We start from the raw sequence: 12,042 nt of genomic DNA, 5'->3' as shown, positions 1-12,042 counted from the left end.
AGAGCAAGGGGAAAGAGCACAAGTGATAGAGCGAGTGAGTGAGAAGGGGTGTTGAGGAAGGAGAGAATGAAACAAAGACAGAGTGAGTGAACAGCAGGTATGCCTAGAAGAGGAGACTAGAAGTGAAGGCGACATACTTTTCCCTGCTTTTGACCTCCCACCCATCCCAAACCGACCACAAACGTACCATCTATGCAACGTTGGTATGCAGAAATTCACGCCTCAGCCAGTGAGGGTGAGTCCCAGGCCAGGGGCTAGAGAGCAAAAGACTGCATGTGCTCAGACGTTCCCTGCTAGGGACAGTTGATCTGAAACAAGGTCTGCTCTCTTGTATCCAGCAAGGATCTAGAAATCCTGCATGAATCTGCAAGGCACAATGACAGCATACATTTGCATAATATGCCCCACCTTCTGCCTTCCTACTTCCTGTGCAGTAGTTGTTTGTGTAGAGAGAGAGGTCGCAGGCAAGGTAATTTTGTGAGTATAATACAGGACCCTAAATAGCTGGTGAGAGGTATGAGGTATTCTAAAAGCATAAAAATTGTACACCTGTGAAATGAAATGCTTTCACATGTGATCTTCTGTGTTTATTGACCTGTGCATAAAGTTGCACCTTGTGTTTGAAGGTTTAAATTATTTCAGGCTTGCATGGAGGCAGAAATTTCTGAGTGACTTTTATACATTTCTTAAGACTCTGCACTGTCAGGATGGCCGAGTGGTCTAAGGCGCTGTGTTTAGGCCGCAGTCTCCTCTGGAGGCGTGGGTTCAAATCCCACTTCTGACATGACTTTTGGAGATGTAATCTCCTTTTTCAGGTTAACATCTGATGGAAGTTGCATCTGTTGGTCTTCACCTGGGATGTGATTCCGTCCTCATCTAGTCAAGAGAGCTGGGGTTTCTCATATATTTCGGTTGTATAAAGTCTTGCTGACAAAGTGCAGTCCTTACTATATGAGCATAGGACCCATGTAAGAGCTCATCTGGAAGAGTCATGCTCTTGTATGCCCTGGCCAGACAGGCCATGCAAATATGGAAGAATGCCTAGCATCTGGTAGACAGTTGGACTCCAGCACACTTACGGCAATTTCCTCAGGGCTGTGATCAGGGGCTGCTTAGATTTGCGTATTCCACCCTATGTTGTGACATTGAAATTCCTTGTTGAATTTGCTTTAGCTAGCCAAGAGGTGGCTGTTGACTCAATTTCAAAGCAGCTTTGGGCCGTTCAAGTGGCTGGTTAATAGCACTTTCTCTTTGTACGCCTTAAAGGCATAAAGAGTTCTTCATAGGTACTGCTCTCTATGGATTGTTCAAAGATCTGTTGGAAGTACTTATAATAGGATAAATAAATTGAGGGCATGCTTTTTCGGTACCCCACTTGCATGGCTGTCTGGCCTGTGGACGGTTCTATAAATGCAAGTCAGGATGGCCGAGTGGTCTAAGGTGCTGCGTTCAGGTCGCAGTCTCTTCTGGAGGCGTGGGTTCAAATCCCACTTCTGACAATTGAGTGTTTACTCTACTTTTTTCTTGAGAGAGAAAAAATCTGATCATTTCCTTCACATGGGCTTATATGGTTGTCTACTTGGAAAAGTGCAGTGAGTTTTTTTCTTGCTCTAGCCACTCATGACCTAAGATGTGTGCTTTTTTTGGTTCACAATATCTTTCCCTCTCTGTAGATGATCAAGCAACATGTGGTCAGGATGGCCGAGTGGTCTAAGGCGCTGCGTTAAGGCTGCAGTCTCTCCTAGAGACGTGGGTTCGAATCCCACTTCTGACAAAACTTTAAGTCTATTTTGTCTCTGAGTTCTTTTAGAATCTCAGCTAAAAATTGGCAGTGCATATAATATCTGAATAAGTAACAAACTTCAGTTTCAACTGCAAATTAATTTGCCCAATTCTGTCTTCAAGCTCGTATAATATTCTTCTAGCACTCGTGGTGTTTTATGTGTTTTTTTGGGGGTGCTTAAAAAGTCCCTTTTATTAATGAAATGGGTTACATTCAGTCTTGTGATATTTTTGGTTTCCAATAAGTAAATTGTTAATTTTATGTAACATCATTTTCTAATGCTCCATTCAAGAGATGTTTCCACTATGAAATGCAGAGCAAGGGGAAAGAGCACAAGTGATAGAGCGAGTGAGTGAGAAGGGGTGTTGAGGATGGAGAGAATGAAACAAAGACAGAGTGAGCGAACGGCAGGTAGGCCTAGAAGAGGAGACTAGAAGTGAAGGCGACATACTTTTCCCTGCTTTTGACCTCCCACCCATCCCAAACCGGCCACAAACGTACCATCTATGCAACGTTGGTATGCAGAAATTCACGCCTCAGCCAGTGAGGGTGAGTCCCAGGCCAGGGGCTAGAGAGCAAAAGACTGCATGTGCTCAGACGTTCCCTGCTAGGGACAGTTGATCTGAAACAAGGTCTGCACTCTTGTATACAGCAAGAATCTAGAAATCCTGCATGAATCTGCAAGGCACAATGACAGCACACATTTGCATAATATGCCCCACCTTCTGCCTTCCTACTTCCTGTGCAGTAGTTGTTTGTGTAGAGAGAGAGGTCGCAGGCAAGGTAATTTTGTGAGTCGGATACAGGACCCTAAAAAGCTGGTGAGAGGTATGAGGTATTCTAAAAGCATAAAAATTGTACACCTGTGAAATGAAATGCTTTCACATGTGATCTTCTGTGTTTATTGTCCTGTGCATAAAGTTGCACCTTGTGTTTGAAGGTTTAAATTATTTCAGGCTTGCATGGAGGCAGAAATTTCTGAGTGACTTTTATACATTTCTTAAGACTCTGCTCTGTCAGGATGGCCGAGTGGTCTAAGGCGCTGTGTTTAGGCCGCAGTCTCCTCTGGAGGCGTGGGTTCAAATCCCACTTCTGACATGACTTTTGGAGATGTAATCTCCTTTTTCAGGTTAACATCTGATGGAAGTTGCATCTGTTGGTCTTCACCTGGGATGTGATTCCGTCCTCATCTAGTCAAGAGAGCTGGGGTTTCTCATATATTTCGGTTGTAGAAAGTCTTGCTGACAAAGTGCAGTCCTTACTATATGAGCATAGGACCCATGTAAGAGCTCATCTGGAAGAGTCATGCTCTTGTATGCCCTGGCCAGACAGGCCATGCAAATATGGAAGAATGCCTAGCATCTGGTAGACAGTTGGACTCCAGCACACTTACGGCAATTTCCTCAGGGCTGTGATCAGGGGCTGCTTAGATTTGCATATTCCACCCTATGTTGTGACATTGAAATTCCTTGTTGAATTTGCTTTAGCTAGCCAAGAGGTGGCTGTTGACTCAATTTCAAAGCAGCTTTGGGCCGTTCAAGTGGCTGGTTAATAGCACTTTCTCTTTGTACGCCTTAAAGGCATAAAGAGTTCTTCATAGGTACTGCTCTCTATGGATTGTTCAAAGATCTGTTGGAAGTACTTATAATAGGATAAATAAATTGAGGGCATGCTTTTTCGGTACCCCACTTGCATGGCTGTCTGGCCTGTGGAAGGTTCTATAAATGCAAGTCAGGATGGCCGAGTGGTCTAAGGCGCTGCGTTCAGGTCGCAGTCTCTTCTGGAGGCGTGGGTTCAAATCCCACTTCTGACAATTGTGTGTTTACTCTACTTTTTTCTTGGGAGAGAAAAAATCAGATCATTTCCCTCACATGGGCTTATATGGTTGTCTACTTGGAAAAGTGCAGTGAGTTTTTTTCTTGCTCTAGCCACTCATGACCTAAGATGTGTGCTTTTTTTGGTTCACAATATCTTTCCCTCTCTGTAGATGATCAAGCAACGTGTGGTCAGGATGGCCGAGTGGTCTAAGGCGCTGCGTTAAGTCCGCAGTCTCTCCTGGAGGCGTGGGTTCGAATCCCACTTCTGACAAACCTTTAAGTCCATTTTGTCTCTGAGTTCTTTTAGAATCTCAGCTAAAAATTGGCAGTGCATATAATATCTGAATAAGTAACAAACTTCAGTTTCAACTGCAAATTAATTTGCCCAATTCTGTCTTCAAGCTCGTATAATATTCTTCTAGCACTCGTGGTGTTTTATGTGTTTTTTGGGGGGTGCTTAAAAAGTCCCTTTTATTAATGAAATGGGTTACATTCAGACTTGTGATATTTTTGGTTTCCAATAAGTAGATTGTTAATTTTATGTAACCTCATTTTCTAATGCTCCATTCAAGAGATGTTTCCACTATGAAATGCAGAGCAAGGGGAAAGAGCACAAGTGATAGAGCGAGTGAGTGAGAAGGGGTGTTGAGGAAGGAGAGAATGAAACAAAGACAGAGTGAGTGAACGGCAGGTAGGCCTAGAAGAGGAGACTAGAAGTGAAGGCGACATACTTTTCCCTGCTTTTGACCTCCCACCCATCCCAAACCGACCACATACGTACCATCTATGCAACGTAGGTATGCAGAAATTCACGCCTCAGCCAGTGAGGGTAAGTCCCAGGCCAGGGGCTAGAGAGCAAAAGACTGCATGTGCTCAGACGTTCCCTGCTAGGGACAGTTGATCTGAAACAAGGTCTGCTCTCTTGTATCCAGCAAGGATCTAGAAATCCTGCATGAATCTGCAAGGCACAATGACAGCATACATTTGCATAATATGCCCCACCTTCTGCCTTCCTACTTCCTGTGCAGTAGTTGTTTGTGTAGAGAGAGAGGTCGCATGCAAGGTAATTTTGTGAGTAGGATACAGGACCCTAAATAGCTGGTGAGAGGTATGAGGTATTCTAAAAGCATAAAAATTGTACACCTGTGAAATGAAATGCTTTCACATGTGATCTTCTGTGTTTATTGTCCTGTGCATAAAGTTGCACCTTGTGTTTGAAGGTTTAAATTATTTCAGGCTTGCATGGAGGCAGAAATTTCTGAGTGACTTTTATACATTTCTTAAGACTCTTCACTGTCAGGATGGCCGAGTGGTCTAAGGCGCTGTGTTTAGGCCGCAGTCTCCTCTGGAGGCGTGGGTTCGAATCCCACTTCTGACATGACTTTTGGAGATGTAATCTCCTTTTTCAGGTTAACATCTGATGGAAGTTGCATCTGTTGGTCTTCACCTGGGATGTGATTCCGTCCTCATCTAGTCAAGAGAGCTGGGGTTTCTCATATATTTCGGTTGTATAAAGTCTTGCTGACAAAGTGCAGTCCTTACTATATGAGCATAGGACCCATGTAAGAGCTCATCTGGAAGAGTCATGCTCTTGTATGCCCTGGCCAGACAGGCAATGCAAATATGGAAGAATGCCTAGCATCTGGTAGACAGTTGGACTCCAGCACACTTACGGCAATTTCCTCAGGGCTGTGATCAGGGGCTGCTTAGATTTGCGTATTCCACCCTATGTTGTGACATTGAAATTCCTTGTTGAATTTGCTTTAGCTAGCCAAGAGGTGGCTGTTGACTCAATTTCAAAGCAGCTTTGGGCCGTTCAAGTGGCTGGTTAATAGCACTTTCTCTTTGTACGCCTTAAAGGCATAAAGAGTTCTTCATAGGTACTGCTCTCTATGGATTGTTCAAAGATCTGTTGGAAGTACTTATAATAGGATAAATAAATTGAGGGCATGCTTTTTCGGTACCCCACTTGCATGGCTGTCTGGCCTGTGGAAGGTTCTATAAATGCAAGTCAGGATGGCCGAGTGGTCTAAGGCGCTGCGTTCAGGTCGCAGTCTCTTCTGGAGGCGTGGGTTCAAATCCCACTTCTGACAATTGTGTGTTTACTCTACTTTTTTCTTGGGAGAGAAAAAATCAGATCATTTCCCTCACATGGGCTTATATGGTTGTCTACTTGGAAAAGTGCAGTGAGTTTTTTTCTTGCTCTAGCCACTCATGACCTAAGATGTGTGCTTTTTTTGGTTCACAATATCTTTCCCTCTCTGTAGATGATCAAGCAACGTGTGGTCAGGATGGCCGAGTGGTCTAAGGCGCTGCGTTAAGTCCGCAGTCTCTCCTGGAGGCGTGGGTTCGAATCCCACTTCTGACAAACCTTTAAGTCCATTTTGTCTCTGAGTTCTTTTAGAATCTCAGCTAAAAATTGGCAGTGCATATAATATCTGAATAAGTAACAAACTTCAGTTTCAACTGCAAATTAATTTGCCCAATTCTGTCTTCAAGCTCGTATAATATTCTTCTAGCACTCGTGGTGTTTTATGTGTTTTTTGGGGGGTGCTTAAAAAGTCCCTTTTATTAATGAAATGGGTTACATTCAGACTTGTGATATTTTTGGTTTCCAATAAGTAGATTGTTAATTTTATGTAACCTCATTTTCTAATGCTCCATTCAAGAGATGTTTCCACTATGAAATGCAGAGCAAGGGGAAAGAGCACAAGTGATAGAGCGAGTGAGTGAGAAGGGGTGTTGAGGAAGGAGAGAATGAAACAAAGACAGAGTGAGTGAACGGCAGGTAGGCCTAGAAGAGGAGACTAGAAGTGAAGGCGACATACTTTTCCCTGCTTTTGACCTCCCACCCATCCCAAACCGACCACATACGTACCATCTATGCAACGTTGGTATGCAGAAATTCACGCCTCAGCCAGTGAGGGTAAGTCCCAGGCCAGGGGCTAGAGAGCAAAAGACTGCATGTGCTCAGACGTTCCCTGCTAGGGACAGTTGATCTGAAACAAGGTCTGCTCTCTTGTATCCAGCAAGGATCTAGAAATCCTGCATGAATCTGCAAGGCACAATGACAGCATACATTTGCATAATATGCCCCACCTTCTGCCTTCCTACTTCCTGTGCAGTAGTTGTTTGTGTAGAGAGAGAGGTCGCATGCAAGGTAATTTTGTGAGTAGGATACAGGACCCTAAATAGCTGGTGAGAGGTATGAGGTATTCTAAAAGCATAAAAATTGTACACCTGTGAAATGAAATGCTTTCACATGTGATCTTCTGTGTTTATTGTCCTGTGCATAAAGTTGCACCTTGTGTTTGAAGGTTTAAATTATTTCAGGCTTGCATGGAGGCAGAAATTTCTGAGTGACTTTTATATATTTCTTAAGACTCTGCACTGTCAGGATGGCCGAGTGGTCTAAGGCGCTGTGTTTAGGCCGCAGTCTCCTCTGGAGGCGTGGGTTCGAATCCCACTTCTGACATGACTTTTGGAGATGTAATCTCCTTTTTCAGGTTAACATCTGATGGAAGTTGCATCTGTTGGTCTTCACCTGGGATGTGATTCCGTCCTCATCTAGTCAAGAGAGCTGGGGTTTCTCATATATTTCGGTTGTATAAAGTCTTGCTGACAAAGTGCAGTCCTTACTATATGAGCATAGGACCCATGTAAGAGCTCATCTGGAAGAGTCATGCTCTTGTATGCCCTGGCCAGACAGGCAATGCAAATATGGAAGAATGCCTAGCATCTGGTAGACAGTTGGACTCCAGCACACTTACGGCAATTTCCTCAGGGCTGTGATCAGGGGCTGCTTAGATTTGCGTATTCCACCCTATGTTGTGACATTGAAATTCCTTGTTGAATTTGCTTTAGCTAGCCAAGAGGTGGCTGTTGACTCAATTTCAAAGCAGCTTTGGGCCGTTCAAGTGGCTGGTTAATAGCACTTTCTCTTTGTACGCCTTAAAGGCATAAAGAGTTCTTCATAGGTACTGCTCTCTATGGATTGTTCAAAGATCTGTTGGAAGTACTTATAATAGGATAAATAAATTGAGGGCATGCTTTTTCGGTACCCCACTTGCATGGCTGTCTGGCCTGTGGAAGGTTCTATAAATGCAAGTCAGGATGGCCGAGTGGTCTAAGGCGCTGTGTTCAGGTCGCAGTCTCTTCTGGAGGCGTGGGTTCAAATCCCACTTCTGACAATTGTGTGTTTACTCTACTTTTTTCTTGAGAGAGAAAAAATCTGATCATTTCCTTCACATGGGCTTATATGGTTGTCTACTTGGAAAAGTGCAGTGAGTTTTTTTCTTGCTCTATCCACTCATGACCTAAGATGTGTGCTTTTTTTGGTTCACAATATCTTTTCCTCTCTGTAGATGATCAAGCAACATGTGGTCAGGATGGCCAAGTGGTCTAAGGCGCTGCGTTAAGGCCGCAGTCTCTCCTGGAGACGTGGGTTCGAATCCCACTTCTGACAAAACTTTAAGTCCATTTTGTCTCTGAGTTCTTTTAGAATCTCAGCTAAAAATTGGCAGTGCATATAATATCTGAATAAGTAACAAACTTCAGTTTCAACTGCAAATTAATTTGCCCAATTCTGTCTTCAAGCTCGTATAATATTCTTCTAGCACTCGTGCTGTTTTATGTGTTTTTTGGGGGGTGCTTAAAAAGTCCCTTTTATTAATGAAATGGGTTACATTCAGTCTTGTGATATTTTTGGTTTCCAATAAGTAGATTGTTAATTTTATGTAACCTCATTTTCTAATGCTCCATTCAAGAGATGTTTCCACTATGAAATGCAGAGCAAGGGGAAAGAGCACAAGTGATAGAGCGAGTGAGTGAGAAGGGGTGTTGAGGATGGAGAGAATGAAACAAAGACAGAGTGAGTGAACGGCAGGTAGGCCTAGAAGAGGAGACTAGAAGTGAAGGCGACATACTTTTCCCTGCTTTTGACCTCCCACCCATCCCAAACCGACCACATACGTACCATCTATGCAACATTGGTATGCAGAAATTCACGCCTCAGCCAGTGAGGGTAAGTCCCAGGCCAGGGGCTAGAGAGCAAAAGACTGCATGTGCTCAGACGTTCCCTGCTAGGGACAGTTGATCTGAAACAAGGTCTGCTCTCTTGTATCCAGCAAGGATCTAGAAATCCTGCATGAATCTGCAAGGCACAATGACAGCATAAATTTGCATAATATGCCCCACCTTCTGCCTTCCTACTTCCTGTGCAGTAGTTGTTTGTGTAGAGAGAGAGGTCGCATGCAAGGTAATTTTGTGAGTAGGATACAGGACCCTAAATAGCTGGTGAGAGGTATGAGGTATTCTAAAAGCATAAAAATTGTACACCTGTGAAATGAAATGCTTTCACATGTGATCTTCTGTGTTTATTATCCTGTGCATAAAGTTGCACCTTGTGTTTGAAGGTTTAAATTATTTCAGGCTTGCATGGAGGCAGAAATTTCTGAGTGACTTTTATACATTTCTTATGACTCTGCACTGTCAGGATGGCCGAGTGGTCTAAGGCGCTGTGTTTAGGCCGCAGTCTCCTCTGGAGGCGTGGGTTCGAATCCCACTTCTGACATGACTTTTGGAGATGTAATCTCCTTTTTCAGGTTAACATCTGATGGAAGTTGCATCTGTTGGTCTTCACCTGGGATGTGATTCCGTCCTCATCTAGTCAAGAGAGCTGGGGTTTCTCATATATTTCGGTTGTATAAAGTCTTGCTGACAAAGTGCAGTCCTTACTATAGGAGCATAGGACCCATGTAAGAGCTCATCTGGAAGAGTCATGCTCTTGTATGCCCTGGCCAGACAGGCCATGCAAATATGGAAGAATGCCTAGCATCTGGTAGACAGTTGGACTCCAGCACACTTACGGCAATTTCCTCAGGGCTGTGATCAGGGGCTGCTTAGATTTGCGTATTCCACCCTATGTTGTGACATTGAAATTCCTTGTTGAATTTGCTTGAGCTAGCCAAGAGGTGGCTGTTGACTCAATTTCAAAGCAGCTTTGGGCCGTTCAAGTGGCTGGTTAATAGCACTTTCTCTTTGTACGCCTTAAAGGTCTAAAGAGTTCTTCATAGGTACTGCTCTCTATGGATTGTTCAAAGATCTGTTGGAAGTACTTATAATAGGATAAATAAATTGAGGGCATGCCTTTTCGGTACCCCACTTGCATGGCTGTCTGGCCTGTGGAAGGTTCCACAAATGCAAGTCAGGATGGCCGAGTTGCCTAAGGCACTGCGTTCAGGTCGCAGTCTCTTCAGGAGGCGTGGGTTCAAATCCCACTTCTGACAATTGTGTGTTTACTCTACTTTTTTCTTGAGAGAGAAAAAATCAGACCATTTCCCTCACATGGGCTTATATGGTTGTCTACTTGGAAAAGTGCAGTGAGTTTTTTTCTTGCTCTAGCCACTCATGACCTAAGATGTGTGCTTTTTTTGGTTCACAATATCTTTCCCTCTCTGTAGATGATCAATCAATATGTGGTCAGGATGGCCGAGTGGTCTAAGGCGCTGCGTTAAGGCCGCAGTCTCTCCTGGAGGCCTGGGTTCGAATCCCACTTCTGACAAAACTTTAAGTCCATTTTGTCTCTGAGTTCTTTTAGAATCTCAGCTAAAAATTGGCAGTGCATATAATATCTGAATAAGTAACAAACTTCAGTTTCAACTGCAAATTAATTTGCCCAATTCTGTCTTCAAGCTCGTATAATATTCTTCTAGCACTCGTGGTGTTTTATGTGTTTTTTGGGGGGTGCTCAAAAAGTCCCTTTTATTAATGAAATGGGTTACATTCAGTCTTGTGATATTTTTGGTTTCCAATAAGTAGATTGTTAATTTTATGTAACATCATTTTCTAATGCTCCATTCAAGAGATGTTTCCACTATGAAATGCAGAGCAAGGGGAAAGAGCACAAGTGATAGAGCGAGTGAGTGAGAAGGGGTGTTGAGGATGGAGAGAATGAAACAAAGACAGAGTGAGCGAACGGCAGGTAGGCCTAGAAGAGGAGACTAGAAGTGAAGGCGACATACTTTTCCCTGCTTTTGACCTCCCACCCATCCCAAACCGACCACAAACGTACCATCTATGCAACGTTGGTATGCAGAAATTCACGCCTCAGCCAGTGAGGGTGAGTCCCAGGCCAGGGGCTAGAGAGCAAAAGACTGCATGTGCTCAGACGTTCCCTGCTAGGGACAGTTGATCTGAAACAAGGTCTGCTCTCTTGTATCCAGCAAGGATCTAGAAATCCTGCATGAATCTGCAAGGCACAATGACAGCATACATTTGCATAATATGCCCCACCTTCTGCCTTCCTACTTCCTGTGCAGTAGTTGTTTGTGTAGAGAGAGAGGTCGCAGGCAAGGTAATTTTGTGAGTCGGATACAGGACCCTAAAAAGCTGGTGAGAGGTATGAGGTATTCTAAAAGCATAAAAATTGTACACCTGTGAAATGAAATGCTTTCACATGTGATCTTCTGTGTTTATTGTCCTGTGCATAAAGTTGCACCTTGTGTTTGAAGGTTTAAATTATTTCAGGCTTGCATGGAGGCAGAAATTTCTGAGTGACTTTTATACTTTTCTTAAGACTCTGCTCTGTCAGGATGGCCGAGTGGTCTAAGGCGCTGTGTATAGGCCGCAGTCTCCTCTGGAGGCGTGGGTTCAAATCCCACTTCTGACATGACTTTTGGAGATGTAATCTCCTTTTTCAGGTTAACATCTGATGGAAGTTGCATCTGTTGATCTTCACCTGGGATGTGATTCCGTCCTCATCTAGTCAAGAGAGCTGGGGTTTCTCATATATTTCGGTTGTAGAAAGTCTTGCTGACAAAGTGCAGTCCTTACTATATGAGCATAGGACCCATGTAAGAGCTCATCTGGAAGAGTCATGCTCTTGTATGCCCTGGCCAGACAGGCCATGCAAATATGGAAGAATGCCTAGCATCTGGTAGACAGTTGGACTCCAGCACACTTACGGCAATTTCCTCAGGGCTGTGATCAGGGGCTGCTTAGATTTGCGTATTCCACCCTATGTTGTGACATTGAAATTCCTTGTTGAATTTGCTTTAGCTAGCCAAGAGGTGGCTGTTGACTCAATTTCAAAGCAGCTTTGGGCCCTTCAAGTGGCTGGGTAATAGCATTTTCTCTTTGTACGCCTTAAAGGCATAAAGAGTTCTTCATAGGTACTGCTCTCTATGGATTGTTCAAAGATCTGTTGGAAGTACTTATAATAGGATAAATAAATTGAGGGCATGCTTTTTCGGTACCCCACTTGCATGGCTGTCTGGCCTGTGGAAGGTTCTATAAATGCAAGTCAGGATGGCTGAGTGGTCTAAGGCGCTGCGTTCAGGTCGCAGTCTCTTCTTGAGGCGTGGGTTCAAATCCCACTTCTGACAATTGTGTGTTTACTCTACTTTTTTCTTGGGAGAGAAAAAATCAGATCATTTCCCTCAC

The 12,042-nt window shown here is 43.8% G+C and overlaps 15 non-coding genes across 15 annotated transcripts; all 15 read left to right on the top strand.

The window, feature by feature from the left end:
* Positions 1–701: 701 nt before the first annotated feature.
* Positions 702–784, top strand: TRNAL-UAG (transfer RNA leucine (anticodon UAG)). Its single transcript has one exon. It is a non-coding gene; the product is annotated as a tRNA-Leu (tRNA).
* Positions 785–1,416: 632 nt separating this feature from the next.
* TRNAL-CAG (transfer RNA leucine (anticodon CAG)) lies at positions 1,417–1,499 on the top strand. Its single transcript has one exon. It is a non-coding gene; the product is annotated as a tRNA-Leu (tRNA).
* Positions 1,500–1,691: 192 nt separating this feature from the next.
* On the top strand, positions 1,692–1,774 carry TRNAL-AAG (transfer RNA leucine (anticodon AAG)). The gene has a single exon. It is a non-coding gene; the product is annotated as a tRNA-Leu (tRNA).
* A 1,024-nt stretch (positions 1,775–2,798) lies between these two features.
* On the top strand, positions 2,799–2,881 carry TRNAL-UAG (transfer RNA leucine (anticodon UAG)). The gene has a single exon. It is a non-coding gene; the product is annotated as a tRNA-Leu (tRNA).
* A 632-nt stretch (positions 2,882–3,513) lies between these two features.
* On the top strand, positions 3,514–3,596 carry TRNAL-CAG (transfer RNA leucine (anticodon CAG)). The gene has a single exon. It is a non-coding gene; the product is annotated as a tRNA-Leu (tRNA).
* Positions 3,597–3,788: 192 nt separating this feature from the next.
* On the top strand, positions 3,789–3,871 carry TRNAL-AAG (transfer RNA leucine (anticodon AAG)). Its single transcript has one exon. It is a non-coding gene; the product is annotated as a tRNA-Leu (tRNA).
* Positions 3,872–4,895: 1,024 nt separating this feature from the next.
* Positions 4,896–4,978, top strand: TRNAL-UAG (transfer RNA leucine (anticodon UAG)). The gene has a single exon. It is a non-coding gene; the product is annotated as a tRNA-Leu (tRNA).
* Positions 4,979–5,610: 632 nt separating this feature from the next.
* Positions 5,611–5,693, top strand: TRNAL-CAG (transfer RNA leucine (anticodon CAG)). Its single transcript has one exon. It is a non-coding gene; the product is annotated as a tRNA-Leu (tRNA).
* Positions 5,694–5,885: 192 nt separating this feature from the next.
* Positions 5,886–5,968, top strand: TRNAL-AAG (transfer RNA leucine (anticodon AAG)). Its single transcript has one exon. It is a non-coding gene; the product is annotated as a tRNA-Leu (tRNA).
* A 1,024-nt stretch (positions 5,969–6,992) lies between these two features.
* Positions 6,993–7,075, top strand: TRNAL-UAG (transfer RNA leucine (anticodon UAG)). Its single transcript has one exon. It is a non-coding gene; the product is annotated as a tRNA-Leu (tRNA).
* Positions 7,076–7,707: 632 nt separating this feature from the next.
* TRNAL-CAG (transfer RNA leucine (anticodon CAG)) lies at positions 7,708–7,790 on the top strand. The gene has a single exon. It is a non-coding gene; the product is annotated as a tRNA-Leu (tRNA).
* A 192-nt stretch (positions 7,791–7,982) lies between these two features.
* On the top strand, positions 7,983–8,065 carry TRNAL-AAG (transfer RNA leucine (anticodon AAG)). The gene has a single exon. It is a non-coding gene; the product is annotated as a tRNA-Leu (tRNA).
* Positions 8,066–9,089: 1,024 nt separating this feature from the next.
* TRNAL-UAG (transfer RNA leucine (anticodon UAG)) lies at positions 9,090–9,172 on the top strand. The gene has a single exon. It is a non-coding gene; the product is annotated as a tRNA-Leu (tRNA).
* A 907-nt stretch (positions 9,173–10,079) lies between these two features.
* TRNAL-AAG (transfer RNA leucine (anticodon AAG)) lies at positions 10,080–10,162 on the top strand. Its single transcript has one exon. It is a non-coding gene; the product is annotated as a tRNA-Leu (tRNA).
* Positions 10,163–11,901: 1,739 nt separating this feature from the next.
* TRNAL-CAG (transfer RNA leucine (anticodon CAG)) lies at positions 11,902–11,984 on the top strand. Its single transcript has one exon. It is a non-coding gene; the product is annotated as a tRNA-Leu (tRNA).
* Positions 11,985–12,042: the final 58 nt, after the last annotated feature.

Source organism: Lissotriton vulgaris, chromosome 8, assembly GCF_964263255.1.
Source record: "Lissotriton vulgaris chromosome 8, aLisVul1.2, whole genome shotgun sequence".
NCBI classification, from domain to species: Eukaryota; Metazoa; Chordata; class Amphibia; order Caudata; family Salamandridae; genus Lissotriton; species Lissotriton vulgaris.
This window is presented reverse-complemented; position numbering and strand designations above follow the sequence as displayed.